The following is a 20,935-nucleotide window of genomic DNA, read 5'->3' on the forward strand; positions in this document are numbered from 1 at the left end:
CTTTGCCACACACAAGAAACAAAATTACTTCTATAATGATATGTCTTGTATTATTTACCATCAATTTCCTGCCCTGTCAGGCTGCTTTGTTTCTCTGTACTGCTTATTTTAAACACAGTAGTTCAGGTGTTGGACTAGAAGTTGGCATTCAGAAGACCTATTCTTTGTTTTGCTGCTAACTCAGTTGTATGACCTTTAGCGGGTTCATAAATCTAACTTTGTTTCGGTTTTCTTGTCTCTAAAATTGCTGTGATAAATAGAAGTTGTGTTTTGTTGAGCTGAATTTCAAGATATATTGACCCAATAATCAATAATTTACCAACTAATAATAAATCCTAATATTCAGTCAATGAAACAAGAAGTCAGCTGGATTGCTCAGTGCACTCCTTTTTACAATCAGATGGATAACTTTGCTCAAATTCCATCTAGGGTCCAGAGATATCTGGAGAGATGTTTTCAAGTTAGCACCAACTGTGATATACATGGGTTTTCGTAAAATCATGGGTTAAAATCCTAATGACTTCAAATAAACCTTTTATCCTTTCAAGTGCCAATCAGGATATATTCATTTGCAAATACAGTCTAATTGTTTAACCTTATTCCAGACATTTGGGACCAAATTATCCTGCTGCTTGCAGGAATGAAACCTAATTACCATTTTTTTTAAAATAAGATTAGGCAATGCTTGTAATTTATGTAGGAATTTAATTTTTTAAATAGGTCTTTAGCTGACACAATTCTACTGAACCCACAGCATGCTGATTTACATGCACCTATCTTGAGATGTTAACCTGTTATTTTCCCCTGGTAAGATCTTTTGATAGGAGGTTGTTTTATTATTACTGACACAATTTTCAAAGTAATAAGCCCATTCAGCTTCCATCAGTTTTGTTGGAATTCACTAAGTTACATTGGTACAACCTGGTATCTGGTTACTGATGCTACTGCACTGCGTACCTGAGCTAGCCCTAGCCAAACTGGTTTGAGCACAGGAAGACATCTAGGTACAAACAGCCAGGCTTTTGTACAGTCTACACCAAGTAACTGGAGAGCCTGAGTTATCCCCCATGAAATTTCATGTTTCCTCAGCATGATGTTTCTGGTACTTCTGTTCGTTCTGCCTCTCTGCAAAAGAAAGTAGTCAGTGAAGGCATAGAGACTTATATTCCAGTTACAATTAATGACCTTATTCCCCACCTCCTTCTCTTGAGATGATCAAAGCATTGAACTGTCACAACACTCAGACGTGCCTTGCCCTTGGGAAACTGCACAGTCATTGTCATTGCTCCTGGCGCAGTGTTCCCAATGTCACATTAAGTCTAATCTCCATCCGTCTTTCTGTTTGGAGTTTCAGGAAGCTTCATAAGCAAAGGCTCATGGAAAATCAAGCTCATGTCCCCTCTGCTCTGAGACAAAATCGGCTGTAGCTATGACATTCTTCATAGATGTCTGTCTAAGGTTTGCTGCTAAGACATTTAGCGATAAAGAATCTAAGGCCTCTTCAGCTGCCCCACTATGGGGGCAAAAGAGTTTTCCTTCTTTTTCTTTGCACCAGTCCTTTGGTGTTACTGTGTTCCTGCTGTAACCCTCCATGTAATGGGCTGGTTTTGCTTGATCATCTCTTACCGCACACGGGAGGACTCTGCAAGCAGGATATGCCTCATATAATGGGCTTAAACTCTTTTTTTTTTTAATTGGTTGATACATGCAGTTACCAAGCTAAGCATTAATATCCTCACCATGTCTAATGTATCTGTGCCAGCTAAGCAGTTATCAGACAGGTGGAAAGGTATTAATATCAATCGCTTCTTGGAACAGCCTGCGTTGCTGTCTCCTAATTCTCTACCTTTTTCTCAGGTTTATGTCATTAGTTTCCCCTTTGGGTCCTTGAGTAACCAGTCACTACCACCTCAATAATTTCACTTTTTTATAGTCACATTTCTTATCTTGCACAGTTTTAACTTAAGTACTTTCGCACCGTAACAACTATCTTTTTAGTAAAACAGAACCAAAGTCACCCAGACATAATACACAAAGCTAGACGTTGGGTCATGTGAGGCTGAATCAGGGGGCTACTGGTGATGGTGCGTTCCTCTCTGATCTTAACCCCTTTTCTTTCAGTCTGTCCCCATGTGTTCTGTTTTTTAACCTCTGGTCATTCTAGTTACTGCCGTACCAGAGCTGAGTAAAGGAGAAAGATGACTTCCCAGGTATTCAGGACTACATTCTTTTTTATTTAACAATTATCACTCCTGTGGTTTTCACAGCAAAAATCTGATTTTGCTACCCCATGTTGAAATTTGGGATATAACTACATTTCTGAAAAGCTGTTTCTGAATCAGTCTTTTGCATCCTGTAGTACATTCAATTCTTCCTACCTGCGCATAAACTTCACAAGCATGTATCACTGAATTTAATTCTGTTTGGGGTTTTTGTTTGTTTGTTTCTTTGTTTATTTGTTTGTTTTCCAGATCATTTCTCTGGTTTTGGCAAGATTCTTTCAAATTCCTGTCCTGCTCTCCAAAGTTTTTGCAGCCCTTCATTTATACCACAAACAAACTAAATACGCCTTCTCAGTAATCTGTAATTTTTAATGCAAATATGAGTAGCTTCATACTCATGACATATCCCCATAAAGCCCCATTTGATACATCCTACCATTCTGGTATATCAATGATCCCTATACTTCAAGTGTATTTGTACACCCCTTAGAGAAGCTCCGTGAAAGCCATTTTTTATAAATATGTTTTGGAAGATATTACTTGACACAGTATCAAAACCTAAATACAATCAACACGTATATGATTTACTCTGTTCCCACTCTATGCAACACCCTTGTTAACATTTCATAAATCATAGACTGATTTGACGTGGTTTGGTGTACACAGGTACATCATGGTACAAATGGACTACTGGTCCATTTCTTTATTATTTTCCAGATTCTTATGAGTAGGTTACTTGATTGTTTCAGAATTTTCCCAGAAGGTGAAGTTAAGCTGTTTTATTTACAGTTCATTACATCCAAATTTCTCAAGAATAAGCACTATATTTGTCTTTTCCAGTCTCCCAGTATCACACCCTTAGAGACAGAAGTTAAAAATTCTCTGATTACTTCAGCCAGTTATCTAAATATCTTACAGTACTATCACGAATAACAAAATCTGCCTTACATAACACTCTCTGTATAGAATCATATAAAAATCCTTTATCTATAGCACCCACTGTCATTCTGGGACACATGCCCTGAATAGATATTCGCTCTTCATTTCAAGCCAGGTATTAACAGTAGCAGTAATACTCTTAATTAAAACACAGTTTTCTCATCCTGGAAAATGTACAATAAGGCAAAAAACCCAACTGCAACAGTTAATACTTTTAATATAGCTATTAAAAAATTACTTCTAGGGATTTTGTGCATTTTCCTATACACTTGTAAGTTTATTTTTTTAAATTCAGATCCAAAGTTAACCAAAGCCACTGAAGAACATCAGTGAATTTGGGATATAAGTTCTTCCATAATGTTTTAATGCCAGTTAAAAACTAGTTGAAGACTGGATGAGGCAGAAGTGTGCCTGTTGTAATATGAGAATTTTCAAAGATTCTCAGTGGTGGATGTCTAAAAAACACTGACAAACAACATTTTGCAGATAGGAAAGCAGAATAGGACTTTGGGTAGTAGGAATTTAGATAAGTTTGTTTCCTTCTTCCCTAAAGTCCTTCTAAAAAGGTCACAGTGATAAAAATAGAGCTGCCTTCTTTTAAAGGGATTTTGCTTGAGAGCTCAATTTATTCAGAAATCAAGACAGATTGATGCTGTTCCCTGGGAATGCAGATAGGCATATTTTAGACAATAAACCAGGAGCTCTTATCTGCTGAATTTTGTCTTTTCAATGTATCTATCCTATGCTAATTTTAGGTCTGCATCCTCTATATCCTGCCATGTTTTGTTTTTCCTCCCATTCAGCTTTGATTTTCCGTTATGGCATGTCCTTTTAGCACATATTTTGTACTTATGACGCATCTGTTCTCATTTTGCTCCTGCAAGTGCCTAAATGATAGCTAAATGCATCTGTAAGGACAAGTGCTGAACAGGTGCAAAACAAGACCACAAGTAATGAAAGGAGAGGAAGAAATCAGAGACTAATTTTTGCTCTGTCAGGATTTGCCTAATATATGTATAGCCATTACACAGGCAATACAAATGTCTCATTTTCACAGTTCTTAATCTTCTTTAAAAAAGGATCTTTCTGGAGTTAATTTAGATTAAGAAAATTTGGTAGGAGAAGATACTCATTCTCTATTGCTGATTTGACAGAGGGTTCATAGTGTAGCTTAAGGCATTTATAGGGGATCCAGCTCTTCTGTGATAGTAAAACTGAAAATGCAGAAAGTATGAATGTACATTCATTATTTGGAAACAAACCCCCCCCAATTTTTATTTTATGTTTACTTTACACTGTCCTAAGACGTTTTGCTTGTTACTCTTGAGAAAAGCTTGCACAGAGATATTAATTTCACACATGCCATAAATGAATATTTTTCTTCTCACTCTAATCTTAGTGGTACAGACTGCATCACTGAACAATGTTATGTTCTTTTTATATTGTTTCAGCAACAGAAAAAGTCAATTTACTTGCATTATCTAACCAATATTATGGCTTCAAAATTACTCTGAGTTCAGCCTCCAGGAGAGCAGGATTTTCAGGACTGTGGCTATACCACCTTAGTAATTTCTTTTGAAAACAGACCAAAAGAAAAATCTCTGTTTGTCCAGTAGCCAAATGATAGCTGTGAGAGAAGAGTGGAGATCAGTTCAAATAGAAAAAATCTGGCTATTTCTTGCTGAAAATAGGCAAAACAAACAAACAAATCCCCTCACCAAACAAACACACCTGAAACCCACAAACCCAACATTTTGAGTAGAGCAAGCCTTTTGATTCAGAGTGTTCCCTTTCATGCACTTCTTACAGGAAGCACAGCTAACTAAGAGATCAGCTCACAAAACACAGAGACAATTTGATAACTTTCTGACTTGAATCCCAGTTAGTTAGGCATGTCACCTACATAAGGGAGACAATTCTTTCTCTGCCTGAGATGAATTAAGTTCACATTGCCCACTGCACAGAACTGTGTACAAATTATTATGCTAAGGGCTGTCTGGTCTTCCCAGTCCTATGAACAGCACACCAAAATTTGCTAAGGCAAATTAGCAATTTGTGTGGTGTTGTGCATGCCGCAAACTCCAGGTGAACTATTGAACAAGACTCGGTGGCTGTTGCTGGCTGGCTTTCTCCTGTTGCTGGGATTTTGGATCATTTGGCAGCACCCAGGACATAATCCCTCTGTTGCTAGTTGTCTGGCAGACCTATTTGATCTGTCTCTGCATCGCATGCAGCTCAAGATTGAAAAGTTGGCCACTCTGTGTAGAGGTCCCTGGGCTATCTCAGTTCCTTTTGATGGTAATGTTCCATCTTGTATTTTAAAAGGTTGTGGTCATTGCAAGTGAGGCAAATCTTCTGTCTGCTAGGCAAGAGAATCACTGACGCACTCTCTGGCCTAGCATTTCAGTATATTAAAGAATATTTAGGTGTTTTCAACAAAGAGAAGCTACCCCATAAGGAGAATCCATCTTCTCCCATCCTTGGATATTAAGTAAATATTTTGCAACTAGACATGTCTAGTAATTTTGTGAATCTCGTATGGACAGGTTGGTGGTTTTTTAATTATTTGTCTTAGTTGTTTCTTTTTTAGGGGTGTTTTTTTTTTTTTTTTGGGTTTTTTTTTTTTTTTTTTAACAAACAATCAACATTTACAAATACTTTGGGGGTAATTCAGATAAGGAACTGTTTGTCTCATACTATTATCTAAAATCAAACCAGAATACTTCAGGGGTAGATTGAGTGAAGTTGTTCTGTGGCAGTTGTATTACAGAAGACACAGAAATGTTGTTTTTCTTTCTTCCTGTGTCAGGAATCATAACAGTCCTTTCTGAGATTAAAAAATTCTAACATCTAGTGAAACCAGACCAGATCCGGGGCTGCTTTAAGCTATGCTGGAAACCATAGCGTAAGGAGTAATGTTGCTCACAGCTCCTCCCTGTTTCTCTTCTCATGCTTGGCTCATGAAACTATTCCTAGGGAGGAATGACCCACCTCAGGGATCAGTATTGCATAGTCATTACATCAATGTACATGAAAGCAGAGACAGACTACTTATTTTAAACAGGAATTGCTTGGAAGTTTTTTGTGGACTCTAGGCTCTTGTGTTCTTTTGTTAACATAGGAAAGGGGGGGGGGGGGAGGAAAGGTACATGCAATAATGCTTCTGGAAAGACAGAATTTTTATTAAGATCATACCCTGAGTTAAGTGGCTCTTTCGTTGACAGCAGCCACGCTGCTGCTCTCTGAAGGGCAAGAAGCTGAACTTTCCGGGAGCCAATTAGGAAATGCTTCAGAAAGAAAGCTAGAGACAGCAACAGTCTGAGGGATTAATTACAGTAAAGGATCCTCAAAACACTGGCCTCCAAGTACTTTTGGCATAGCTATGGTCTTTAGTTTGCACTGCTTAAGAACTGCTTTTACAGAAAGCAAAGCAAAAAAATTATTATGACTTGAGGCTTTATAACTTATTTCTTTACCCAGTCCCAGAGCTTTGCAACTGAACAGTTTCACAGCAAATATCATTTACCAATGGAACGTTACTTTTTCAGGGAAAAATAAGTTTCTTTAAGACAGATAATAAATACCACTCATATTATTTTGGCTGATAAGACTAAGCAAGCCTGAAAGGTGCATTATGTTTTCCCTTTGCAAGTCTTCTTGCTTTTCAGAGTCAGAAAGGATTGATGTTTCTTTTGGGTCATTACTGAATACCTAACTGTACAGGAATACTAAATTTTGGCTTGTCACTGAGAACAATAATGTAGGAACTAAACAGCAATAACAAGAATTAACTACATTTACTTTCTTTGATTCTCTAGTACGAATGAAAATGTTAATGAGAACAGAATAATAATAAGCTTCCCATGATCACACACAATCTCACAAAATAACATCCCAGATTCATCAAATATAATGCATTTGATGTCTATCTTCTTATTATAAAATAAAGGTGTTCCTACTAGAAACAATGGTGACATTCTTGCTCCAGCTGAACTGGGCTGAAATCTTTCTGTTCTCATTAGAACATGGTGGGAAAAGCGGTGTGTAAAAACTAATAATCATGTTTTGAGAAATCTAGTACAATAGCTTTCTTTCATAAATGTCAGCATAATTAAGAAGAGCTCAAGACTGAAGGGCTCATGATTTGTCATGTTTGTCATGTGTTAGAAAAGAAATGCGGGCTGATGTTTTTAACAAGACTGCTGTTCATAGTTAATGATATCTGTCAATGCACTTTTAAAATATATTCACCCCATCCTCACACTGTGTAGCTCTTGCACAAGGGTGAACTTCAGCTGGCACCTTCACTGGATAATGGCATTAGGATTTGTTAATCAGCACAGCTCTGTCCTTATATGCTGATTAAAAGCAGCCATCAGCATCTGGTCATGCAAGTTCTGACCCTGAGGTGCTGTGCTGGAGGAAGAGATGTATCAGTAGTCCTCCACAATACAGAGAAGACTGCTACAGCAAGAATGAATGCTAAAAAGAGTGGAGCAATTTTTATAAAAGTAAATACTATTTACTACTTTTTACCAAGCAGTGAGACTCCTGGGCTGTTCACAGAAATTTTGTGTTATTCAGACTTAGTTCAATTAAACTTATTCTTGATTAACATGCTGTTGTCGATTCACTTGTGGAATGTAGTGTTTTCCCATTTGGGTACACCGAATCAGATATTATTCATTATTAGTAGTTTTCTACACTTTCGCTTATTATTCTATCTTATTTTGCAATAATATGCACATTTTAAAATATGCCTCTGTGTAATCTGCTGGGTAGGAATTAAAATTATTACACATCTTCTACCTGATATACTTTGAGGGACAGAGAAATTAAGACCAAATTTCCAATTTTCATACCTATTTTTATCACAGCCTTTTCAGATATGCTGACTTTCCCAGTGTTTTCTGAAGTCAGCATTTCTTCAAAAAGATTATCACCTTCAAAAAAATCACATAGGTTAGTAATTCATATGTGTACTGTAAAATAATTTACAGTAACACTCGACACTTTCCTTTCCCTTTTTAAACACCTTTTTTTTGTTCATCTTTTATAATGGAGTCGTTGTTGGAATCTTCTCTTGAAAACTGCTTTCTCATCTACAAGTCATGATTTGACCATTTCAGTTCTGATCATTTGTTAGCTTCTCCTATGCTGAATATAAACTCTAATTCCTGCCATGTTTCCTTTCAGATTTTTCTCTTTTTTTTTTAGTGTTTGATAAGCCAGATCACCTCAACAGATTAAAAAAAAAAAAATAAAAAAAAATCAGTTATATAATTAAAACAATAACTTTGAGTCCTGTGGTTATTTTAAAGCTAAATGTCACACATCTGTAAATAGAAAAATACCAATCAACTACCTGAAATACGTGTCTTATTTAATGAATATAATCTGACAACTGTGATTGACTAAAAAAAAAGTACATAAAGGAGAAATTCTTCCCCACTTTTTTTCCCTTTTCAGAGGAAGATTTTTTCAAGGGGCTTGTCTAGTGTAAAACATGTCACCATTCACTGCTGCTGAAATCGATAGGCTATTATTGTCTTACCCCTATGTGAATTTACTATAGTTAGGACTGTTTCATGGTGAAGTAATCTGCAGGATCTATATACTTTTCTCTGCTGATTACTTGGTACAGAACAAGGGTTGTATGAATTGAGGAATACAACAGTATGTTGCCAACAGACCTCAATATTTTACCTCTACACCTGAATGATATATAGATCATGGCCATTACAATGCAAAATGCTAGGTTAAACTGTTCTTTTCAGGTTAATAATTATGGCAGTCTTAATTTAGTTTTCCAGCCTGATCTTCACAAAAGCTCAATATAGAGAATTTTCCTGCTTTAAAATCTACCAGGCAGATTTTTATTTTATTTTTTTTTTTCTGAAAATGGAGGCAACTTCAGCTGAACTTCACGAGAAAATACCCTGTTTACAAGATCATGATTTTGAACATCAAAAATTCATAATAAGTGCTTTCCTTAAATTATGAGCTTTCTGTGGTCAATACTGTAAGTATTTAAAAGTGAAAAGACATAGACATTTTTCTTATAGTCAAAGCAACATTTCGTTTTCTTCAATATCAGTCTTTCATTGCTAATTTTGAAATTAGTGAGACACTGTGCTCATCAACAGATTGCTTCTATGCTTGCTCATAACTTTTACAGTAGTTTGCAATATGCTTTCAAGGAATTTAGAACAGAAATGTACAATTTGTAAAGCAGAAAGAATGTGAGGTTTAAATGAATTTCAGTGGCTAAATGCAGAAACAGAAAATGATCTTAAGAAAATACTTGAAGCACAGAGACATCTCAACTTGTTGAATAGTGGCTGTTTAAAGGTGTTTCAAACAATCTTGAATCTCGTTCTTCAATGTGTTTTTCAGCCAAGCATCAATATTTTACACCTTGTGTCTGATACACCACCCAAGTCTTGGAAGGCAGATGCAGCGACTGTGACAATGAAGATCTTAGGCCCACTGTAGGAGAGGATCAGATTTGAGACCATCTTAAGAACTTGAACATGCACAAGTCCATGGGACCTCGTGAAATCCATCCACGGGTCCTGAAGGAGCTGGCGAATGAAGTTGTTAAGCCACTGTCCATCATATTTGAAAAATCCTGGCAGTCAGGTGGAGTTCCCGATGACTGGAAGAAGGGTAATATAACCCCTGTTTTCAAAAAGGGGAAGGTGGAAGACCCAGGGAACTACGGACCAGTCAGCCTCACCTCTGTGCCTGGCAAAATCTTGGAGCAGTTTCTCCTGGAAAACATGCTAAGGTACATGAAAAACAATGAGGTGGTTGGTGACAGCCAACATGGCTTCACTAAGGGGAAATCCTGCCTGACCAATTTGGTGGCCTTCTATGATGGAGCCACGGAACTGATGGTCAGGGGCAGAGCAGTTGACGTCATCTACCTGGACTTGTGCAAAGTGTTCGACACTGTCCCGCACGACATCCTTGTCTCTAAATTGGAGAGACACCAATTTGATAGATGGACCACTCAGTGGATAAAAAACTGGCTGGATGGCTGCACACAAAGAGTTGTGGTAAACGGCTCGATGTCCAGTTGGAAACCTGTAACGAGTGGTGTCCCTCAGGGATCGGTGTTGGGACCGGTCCTGTCCAACATCTTTGTTGGTGACATGGACAGTGGGATTGAGTGCGCCCTCAGCAAGTTTGCCGACGACACCAAGCTGTGTGGTTCGGTAGATACGCTGGAGGGAAGGGATGCCATCCAGAGGGACCTTGACACGCTTGTGAGGTGGGCTGATGCCAACCTTATGAAGTTTAACCAAGCCAAGTGTAAGGTCCTACACCTGGGTCAGGGCAATCCCAGGCACAGCTACAGGTTGGGCAAAGAAGAGATTCAGAGCAGCCCTGCAGAAAAGGACTTGGGGATTTTGGTTGACAAGAAGCTTAACATGAGCCGGCAGTGTGCGCTTGCAGCCCAGAAAGCCAACCGTATCCTGGGCTGCATTAAAAGACGCATGACCAGCAGGTCAAAGGAGGTGATCCTACCCCTCTACTCTGCTCTCGTGAGACCTCACTTGGAGTACTGTGTACAGTTCTGGTGTCCTCAACATAAAAAGGACATGGAGCTGTTGGAGCGAGTCCAGAGGAGGGCCACGAGGATGATAAGAGGGCTGGAGTACCTTCTGTATGAAGACAGGCTGAGAGAGTTGGAGCTGTTCAGCCTGGAGGAGAGAAGGCTGCATGGAGACCTCATCGCAGCCTTCCAGTATGTGAAGGGGATCTATAAGAATGCTGAGCAGGGACTCTTCCTTAGGGACTGTAGTGGTAGGACAAGGGGTAATGGCTTCAAACTTAAACAGGGGAAGTTTAAATTAGATCTAAGGAAGAAGTTCTTTACAGTGAGGGTGGTGAAGCACTGGAATGGGTTGCCCAGGGAGGTTGTGGATGCTCCATCCCTGGCGGTGTTCAAGGCCAGGTTGGACAGAGCCTTGAGCCACATGGTTTAGGGCAAGGTGTCCCTGCCCATGGCAGGGGGGTTGGAACTAGATGACCTTAAGTTCCTTTCCAACCCTAACTATTCTATGATTCTCTGATTCTATGATTCTATGATACCAGCTGTTACTAGCTGCATTTAGCTTTGAACTAGGAAGCCAAACTCTGACAGCTAAGGAAATGTCATTATGTAGGTCCAGTGGAAGAGTAATAATTCACCTGCTGAGTTTCTTTCTCTTAGGCGTGCCAAAGGACAAATCAAGAATTTGCGTGAGGAAGACAAGTGAAAAGGAAATTACGCGTGTAGGCAGTAATAAAGTACCAGCCACTACTTAGAGGACTTTGTTTCAGCCGATGCAGAATTAAAAAAATTAAAACAACTGCCTTGGATGATGGTTATGGACTTCAGTTTTCAATTAATTTTAGCTCACTTCACTGGTCTGTATTAAAAGAATTGATGGTTCGACTTAGACAAGGATTCACATTAAAAAATCCCAAACACGTACAACATAGGATCATAGAATGGTTAGGGTTGGAAAAGACCTTCAGGTCATCTAGTTCCAACACCTCCCACCAGACCAGGTTGCTCAAGGCCCTGTGCAACCTGGCCTTGAACACTGCTAGGAATGGAGCATTCACAACTTCCTGGGGCAGATTCTATCTACTTAGTGAGTGGACATTCTAATCACTGCTCACTAAGGTGAAGGATCTGTCTTGGAGCTTATCACAGCTAAAGCAAAACAGGCTAATCAGTACTTTGCTTATTTCCACAGTACACATCTGAAGAGTTGCGTTATCCTACCTGACCTCCACTTAGACAGACCTTGTGACAGCAGCTCATGTTGTGCAGGAAGAGTGTCTCACTACTGCTTCAGCTTTCACTTAACAAATACCTTCCTCTCACTAAAAACCAGGGCTATTTTCACATCCAGCCAAATGCTGTGATACCTCTTTCTGAAGAAGAGTCAGACTAGTTTGAAGATGACAGCTTTAAAGGTCTCTTGCTGTGTACTGGGTCTTTCTGCTAGTGTCCCCACCTCCATATTTTATCCCTGTGGATAAATTATGGGAGATTTCTCAGCAACTTTTTCCCTAAGCCATGACATGTGGGTAATTGGCTGCTTGCTGGGGTCAGCCCCCAAAACTGGTGACCAGAGTTGATCTGACTGGGGCCAATGCTGAGCACTGGCATAGAAAGGTAACTGGGGAGAGGCATGTCTTGGCTGCCAAGTTGATGGGTTGGGGCTGGGGAGGGGGATGGCCAGGCACGGTGTGGCCATGATCTGGTGTGAGCTTAGAGCAGCCCCAAAGGAGGAAGGAGGCCCTTTGGAGTTGCAGCCCATTCCTACCCAGATCCATCCTGGCCATCTACCCCAGCCTCTGTGGCTTCCCTCAGCAGGGCTGGCTATCAACCCACATCCATACTAACCCCAACCTGAGTGTTCGGGGCAGGCTACAGAGCCCCAGGAAGCACACAGGGAGGACCCTGACATACCTACTCCTGCTCCCCATGTTACTGTACACACAAGCATCTCTTGAAAACACATCTTCTCCCTAATAAAAATCTATAGCAGCTTTGTAACACTCTTATCATCATTGGATGCCTTTAGTCAGGGTAGAAGGGCTGTGACATTTAAAACAGGAATGTGCTGGTCCTGGGTTGCCCATAAAGGAACAATAAATCCCATCTGTCAAGACAGTGATTGCAAACCGTAGTTTCCATTTCTGCGAAGGGTGAAGGTGACTAAGAAATGCAAATTCTACCAAATTCTTTCTTCCGTAACTTCACCTGTGAGTTTCTGTGATGCTTGGCTACTTAGTGGGATCTAAACTAGCCCTCCCTCCCCCTCCTGAAAAATCTGTATCCACTGATATACATCTTGTTTAGACAAGTTCAGAGTATGAAAGTATTAAATCATGCTCTCTGGTATATACTTTATAGTTTTTACTATAAAATATAGCCATTTAGATAATTTTGTTGAAATACTAAAGGGAGATTATAAGAAGAAAATGAATAATGCAACACAAATATTTTCACCAGAAGCCTTTTTTTTTTTTTTTTTTTTGTCTGCTAGAGATACGTTGTACCTGAGAATTTCCTCTGCATGGTTATGAATACAGCATGGTAATTCAGTTTGGTTTCCCATTCTTTTTCTGTGATAATCACAGAATAAAATCCTTACTATGTTCATTTTTCAATGCTTTAAATATGATGTGCCACACAAAGAACTTTTTTAAAAAAAAAGTTGCAGGGTCAGACTTCAGAATATAGAAATCTCCAGGTATCTTTGTGCATACAAATAATTTCTATAAGTTCAAAATGCTAAATAGCATTACTCTTTTGAAAAAGAGTTTGGTGCAATCACCATCAATGTTAAACCCAGGCGACTAACATGGGGTTCTTAAATTTATCTAGGTTCCTAAGAGTAAGGCTGTGTTTAAAAGGTGATGGATGCTCAGGACTTTTGAAAATCAGTGATTGTTTAGGTAAAGAAATGTAGGTTTAGAAGCCTCTGGTTAGACATTCAAGTTTAAAAATCTTGGCTTGTGATTAAAACCATTCTAAATAATTTTATCATTATTCACAAAGATAAATCCTTAAGGGGGAGGTATTAAGCAAGTTCCTATTGTCTATTCTTGAACCAGCTGAAGCCCTGGAAAATGAATATTGGTTTTGGACAGTGTGTTGTCTGCTCCCCACATTGAGATATGGTGACAGAAAAATGAGTCAATAGAATAAGATCTGTCAAAAGCAGGATGAGAAAGAGAAAAGAAGGGACAGAGGGGAAAACAAATCTAGTGAGCGCAGGGAAAGGCAGGGAATGGAAGATATAGAGTGAAATTCTGTTGAAAGAGAAGTATATTAAATAGGTGTCGTTGAGTAGCTTTGTGTGTGCAGAGCTTTTGTCAGCAACAGAGGGCATAGACTTCCATTTCAAGTTTGATGCAGCTCTCGGAAGTCTTTCCATTAACTTCAGTGAGCTTTGGATTAAGCACTTAGAGGGAAAAAAGGTTACGCTTAAACTGAATGGGTTTTTTTGAGGAAAGGAGTTTAGATTATGGAAGAAAGTTTTAGTAAACTGGGAAAACTCACCTAGCTTTCAAGCCCTCAGAATCCCCAGTATTTACAGTGTCTCCTTTACACCCCATGCTTGAAAAGGGAGAAAATGATTTTATCTTAGAATTTAAATGAGTTCAGTAATTGCTCGGGTTGCAGAATGTAACATCAGATGTATTACAAACAAGCCAGCAAAGCAGTTTATTACATCAAAAGTGTGCAGGAGATTAAAAAAACACAAGGGAATCCCTGATTTCTATTGTGCTTTGGGATTAATAGAGTTCAAAACAAAGCTGCTGTGTTTTCATTATTTGCATCCTGCATTTTAGCATTTGAAACACGCTGTATTTATAATTTCTGCTAGAAACACACGCACACAAAAAAGTAAATTACTTTGAAGATAACAGGAATTTAAGAAGCTTTATATATATATTACTATTCCTCCCCCCCACCCCCCTTCTTTCTCTTTCTGCTGTTGTAATTTTCTTGTTTTTACCAAACTTTTCATGTGGGCAGTTGGTGCTTCTGAGATTTCCAGACATAGTTCTTAACTGTGCTGCTTGGTCTCCTGGTCTGAATACGTCACATTTCCAATGGAGTCTTGAAGCTCAGCTGAAATATTTTCCTATTTACCCATCCATTACCAATGAGCCTGCTCATTCCTTTCCCTAGTCACACCCTGGTCCAGAGTTGTGTCAAGGTGTTGGCAATGGTGAGAGGGCTGCAGGGACACACCTGAGACCCTTAGCTATGGATGGTGTGCCTCAGGGAAAGCCTGTGTAGAAAGGTCAAAATACTGCTGAGTAGTGATGGAAAAAGTGTGAGAAACAGCCCTGTGAACATTAATAAGGAGTGGGGAGGAGGTGCTTTAGGTGCTGGAAGGGAGATTTCCCTGCCACCTTTGGAGACACCACAGTGGAGCAGGTGGTTCTCTGCAGCCGGTGGAGAACACTATGCCAGGAAGGATACCCGCACTGAAAACCATGGAGTGCTATCTCAAAACAGATAGCCACACTGCAATGCATGGAGGACCCTATGCTGGAGGAGGTGGATAGGTTCTGAAGGAAGCTGCAGCCTGTGAAGGACTTGTGTGGGAGCACAGGAAAAGTGTGAGGAGGGAGAGGAAGAGAGAAGCTGTTTTATACTGACCTCAGCCTCCAGTCCCTATCCCTTTTGCACCCTTTGGAGGGAGGTGGTGTTGTGAATGAAGGAGTGAAGATGAGCCTGGGAGAAAAGGTTGGGGGTGAGGAGAAGGTGTTTCAATCTTGTCTTTGTTTCTCACCATCCAAATCTATTTTAATTGGCAGTAATTATTTTTTCTTCTCCAAGTCAAGTTTGTTTTATCTGTGATGGTAATTACAAAGAAAACTTTATCTTGGCCCATGAGATGTCTCATCTTATTTTCTCCCCTTGTCCTTTTGAGGAAGGGGAATGAGAGAGTGGCTGGGTGGGAATCTGGCAATTGGCCAGTGTCAACTCAACACACTATTTTACAAAGACATAAACAACATGTGTTGGAAAAAAGTAAGGGTACACATATTGCAGAACTACCATGGCCTACTATTTGAGTAATGGGTGAAGTGCAGGAGATATAGATTTTAAAAAGTAATGCAAGTACAGATTGCAGTGATCATCAGCAAGAGCTACATGACACGGACTCTTGCAGTGTGTTGCATTGTTTCATTGCCATGTAGCTTCCTGCCTTTATAGATCAAGGTCACATCTGATATTGAGAAGAATTGTGCTGTCCTCCTCCTCTGAGTATTTGTTAAACTTGAGCATTCTTTCTATTTTCAACAAAGCATAGAGACATTGCAGTTTCTCTTTTCTGCATCTGGTGACCTCTGTACAGTCACATTTTTCTAGTAATAAGTTATCTGCTGGCTCTTACAATATGCTCTCATGAGCACACTGATGTCCAGCATTCATAGTATTTCCTTCATTCAGTGAACAGCATTTTACTACCCATGAGCTCCAGAGTCCACAAGAACCAGTTTTCAACACTCTAGTTCTTTGTTCCCTCATTTCTTCTAGGGATTTTCAGCTAATCACTTCAAATTCGTACAGTGAGTGAGTAGACGATTTTTCTCTTAGGCAGCAGCTGTTCCGTTGTTCCAAAGTGCTCTTGTTTAACTGGAAAATTATTCTGGTTACTGAGTCTCAAATACTCCTCATCTGGAATCTAGAAGACCAGCAGCAAAACCAGTTTTCCTATTTGCTGAAACTGTTATGATATGGAAATTGCACTAAATGCAAACAGAATTAATAAATTTCTCAAGAAATTAGACTGTACAAGAACTGCTTCAGAAGATGCCACAGTTTTTATACAGCCTCATATTAATAGCTATGAGATAGACATATTTTTGAAATTAGTCTAGAAAAGCAAAGCTAAAGTTATGCTATAACAAAGAGGGAAAAATAACCCTTAAAATTAGATTTTGCTTAGCAAATATATTGACTATGAACAGTTTCTTCTTCTGTTTAAAAATCATGTATTTAACTCACAGCTGCTCCTACTATCTTTAGAATGTTGTTATTCATCATTAAGGATGTGGACATATTTAATAGGAACAGACAAATTAAATGACCTTCAATATTTCTCCTCTCTGACAGTCACACGGTAAAAATTGTTAACAGATTTTAGTGATTTGAAAGACCTAAGATCTGAAACTAAATGTATGAACTTGTTCTTCATATTCTATAGTCTTGCATATCCCAAGTAACTCCAAATCAAGCACTGCTTTCCAAAATATATTTATTATATGGCAGGTGAATAGCAAAGTTTAATAGTGTTCCACCAAGTTTTGCCAGTTCCTAATGGTCTGCTTTTGCCAGTTGTTAGGATACATCAGTATCGGATACTGATGTATCCTAACAATACCATCAGTAGGCTAAATACTTCCATAACATCTCAGTGTCTGTGTTTCAAAAAGAGTCTGTAAATATGCTTAGCCAGAGTATTCTGATGAATTTTGACATAACACTTTATTGGAAATGATCAAATCCTATATTTTGTGCGGTAAATTGCAGCTTCTTTTTCCATTCCCTAAAATATCCTTTGCCAGCCCCCCTCTCCTCCCAATTTCTCAATTACTAATAATTTCAGCGTTTCATTATTTCATCTTGAAGTTTCTTTCTGAATGGAAGCTTTCAGTATTTGCACATTAAAATGTTTCATTTGAATGTACTGAGACGATCTCTGTTACAAAATCATTCAATCTTGAACTTAATTTTTTACTGTGAGCTATATAGCTTCACTTGAATTCAGGAACAGGTTGTGTGGTACCTGATACATTGACATTCATGAGCCCCTTACGACGGCACTCAGTAAGAAACCTGCACTGCATCATAAGCAATATAGTCCTGACCTTACTGAAGAGAAGTAAAAGCCTGAACTATTATTTTTACTAGGCAATGTGTCACACTGAGAAAATGTAATTTAACAGTCACTTGAACAAAGAAGTATTATTTCAATTTTGATGATAGGTTGTTGTGGCTTTTTTTCTAAATTTATATTCTTCACACCCTCCACCCCCGAAAGTTTAAGTGTAATTAAATAATTCATATAGAAAATTCTGAGCAGCTTATATTATTTACATTACTTTTCACCTAGATGCTACCAACTGCAGGTGTTAGCTAAGATTTTATTCTGAAAATGTGACAAATAATAACAAGTCGGATCCTACACAGAAATCTACAAAACTAAAATCCCTTGGCAGTATCTGAAGGGGGTCTACAAGGATGCTGGGGAGGGACTCTTCCTTAGGGACTGTAGTGGTAGGACAAGGGGTAATGGCTTCAAACTTAAACAGGGGAAGTTTAGACTAGATATAAGGAAGAAGTTCTTTACAGTGAGGGTGGTGAAGCACTGGAATGGGTTGCCCAGGGAGGTTGTGAATGCTCCATCCCTGGCGGTGTTCAAGGCCAGGTTGGACAGAGCCTTGAGCCACGTGGTTTAGGGCAAGGTGTCCCTGCCCATGGCAGGGGGGTTGGAACTAGATGATCTTAAGGTCCTTTCCAACCCTTACGATTCTATGATTCTATGATTCTATAACCTTGCAAAATATTTCTCCTATGCCAGGTTCCTGGAACATATTTCTGATCATATTTCTTTGGGAAAGACAGTACTTATTAGGGAACAAGAATGATCTATTTATTCAGTTAGGTTCTTCATTCACAGTTTAGAACTGGTTTAAATTTAGTCCTCCACTGATTACATTTTTTCTTCCCCCTTGCTCCTCTATTTCTGTGTTGCCAATCAGTTTTTGTTGTCTTCAGTAGGCAAAGTCAGCAGTTTGGCCCAGACTAACTCCAGTGGAAATGCTTCAAGGCCTCATTTGTGAGCATTCCCATTTCTCATGGCATAAGAATTACAGCTTGTATTTAGTATTGCCTTGTGCGGCTTTGCTGAAATCATTGTTTCTCTGTGAAGTTTTACCAAAAGCTCTCAGTGTTACACTACTGGTATCACAGCCAGACAGATCTCTACATCACTTTATTGCAAAAATGAAAAAACTCAAAACAATAAAAACCTCCGCACTTTTACCACCAGTCTAAAAAGAAATTAGTATCATATGAGTCCTCAAAGCAAACTGATACTATCATGTATTTGTTCAATATGGGGATCTAGAGCACTGGTCTTGCCAGCACCTGCCACATAAATGTGGGGCTGAAATTTGTGCCAGGACAACCTAAATGCGTATTCCACAGACTTTTCTTGCTGCTCCCATGGATCAGTTAGTTTCATTGCCTCCCAAGTTGAAACATAAACCAAATCTTCACTGATGTTTCAAAAAATTGTAATTCAACTGCAAGGTCAATGCATACCAGCCAGTTATATACTTTTTCCTAAATAAATGCTACCGGGGGTTTCTTGCTTTATGGAACCTCAGACAGGAACAGCTCTGTGCCACTCTTCGCTCTGCACATGAGCAAGAATTATTACTGAAGCCTCTGAGCTTCAAGGTATAAGACATTACTAGTGGACATAAATTGAAAGCTTATACTTTCATCTCGGATCTAAATCAAATTTAGGCAAAGAGGCAAGACAGGAAGTAGAAATACTTTCCCATGCATGTTCTCTGTATGATTTGTCCTCTCTATCTGACACTGACCTCTGAAACATTTTGGACTGCCTATGGATGGACCAGTCGTCTCCTACAGTTTTGCAGTTGATGTTTTCATATTATATATGATCTATTTCCTTCATGCTTGATATCTGATGTAATATTCAGTTTGCTTTCATATCATGTTTACAAAAAAAAATAGCTTTTCACTTTAGAAAGAAGTGTTAAAGGCCTTCATGCTGCAGAGCTTTATGGCTTTAATTCTCCTGGTTTAAATGCTTCAGTCCTTTTGACCTACTACCTCATTTCTTCAGATTTTCTTCATTTTTTTCACTGCCAAAAATTGTTACATTTCTCAGCAGTTTTCAAGGTTTCAAAATCTGTATTCCTGTTCTGCTCTGTCTGAATAATCTGCTGTGACTACCACTTTATCAAGAGCATTGATTTTAACTATTAGTTGCTGTTATACTACAAGGATCAGGTATCCATCTAAGAAAAACCTATAATAAAAACCCTTTTCAGTCTGGAGGAAAACTGATTAATGGGAAGAGAATGGTGCTTTGCCTAAAGCAACTCACTCTTATTTTCTTAAAATACTTTTCTATAGTTGATTTCTGAGAACACACTGGGGAAAGAATATACACATCTTATGGACAATGCTATGTAGTTGCTGTAATAGAGTTATTAGCAAAAAGAGAACAGTAAAGAGGACCAAAATTTCATGAAAATGCAGAATGCTACTGAATTTGAGTAGGAAATAGGTTTGTACTTGGTATTTAAATACTTCCTCATTCATTTTGCATTTATCCTACTCTAGTACAGACGTAAATTCCACTCATAGAAAGCTTAAAAAAAAAAAGAGAGAGAAAAAAAAATCAGATCTAATTAACTTAAAAGCCTTTTGGGGGAAATTATTTTAGTGTGTGACATAATCGCTAGAGTAGTGCTTGCAAACCCAATAAACATGATCTTGTGTATTTTCCATTGCAGATAGATGAGGAGTCTGATATATTTTCCAAATATGCAGTAAAATACCTCCATTAATTCATGTTGTCATATATTACTGGGAACAAAAGAAAATCTTAATCTTGTGGGAAATGGCCACACATTACTCACAAAATGTCTTTAATCTAATTTGAATACTATCTTTGTTAATAGTTCCTTGGGGCACACAATTTCAAGCTATTCATTCTGGGTTAAAATGAATAGGGCTAGGTTTTGAAACATGTTCTCTGTTTTTCTTCTTGCAGCCTATAGATAAAATTGTCTTAGAGATTAATTTATGTAAGGTAAATATTTGAGAACAGTTGTACGCTCAATTCAAGAAATTGAATATGAAGGACACATCCCACAAATAGTTTAGCCTGAAGGAGCAGCTTCAACTCATGCATACCTTCTTGCAACAATCAATTCTAGCATTAAATGTATGGAAAACTGCAATGTCAGAATTATTTACACTTACACAAAGCTTCCCAGTAAACCACTGCTTCCCAGTAAAGGCACCCTACTTTGAGAGTCAAACTCGGGTAGAGCAAGAAAATCAGGTCAATTAGTGAAAACTGCACAAAAAACAGGGAATCTCAGAAGCACAGTGCTGAAAGTACCCTGGGTGTCCCCTTTTCATCCTGTTGCTCCAAGACTTAATCAATGCTGCCAGTGTCATTCTGGAC

This window comes from Strigops habroptila, chromosome 1 (genome assembly GCF_004027225.2).
Source record: "Strigops habroptila isolate Jane chromosome 1, bStrHab1.2.pri, whole genome shotgun sequence".
Taxonomy (NCBI): domain Eukaryota; kingdom Metazoa; phylum Chordata; class Aves; order Psittaciformes; family Psittacidae; genus Strigops; species Strigops habroptila.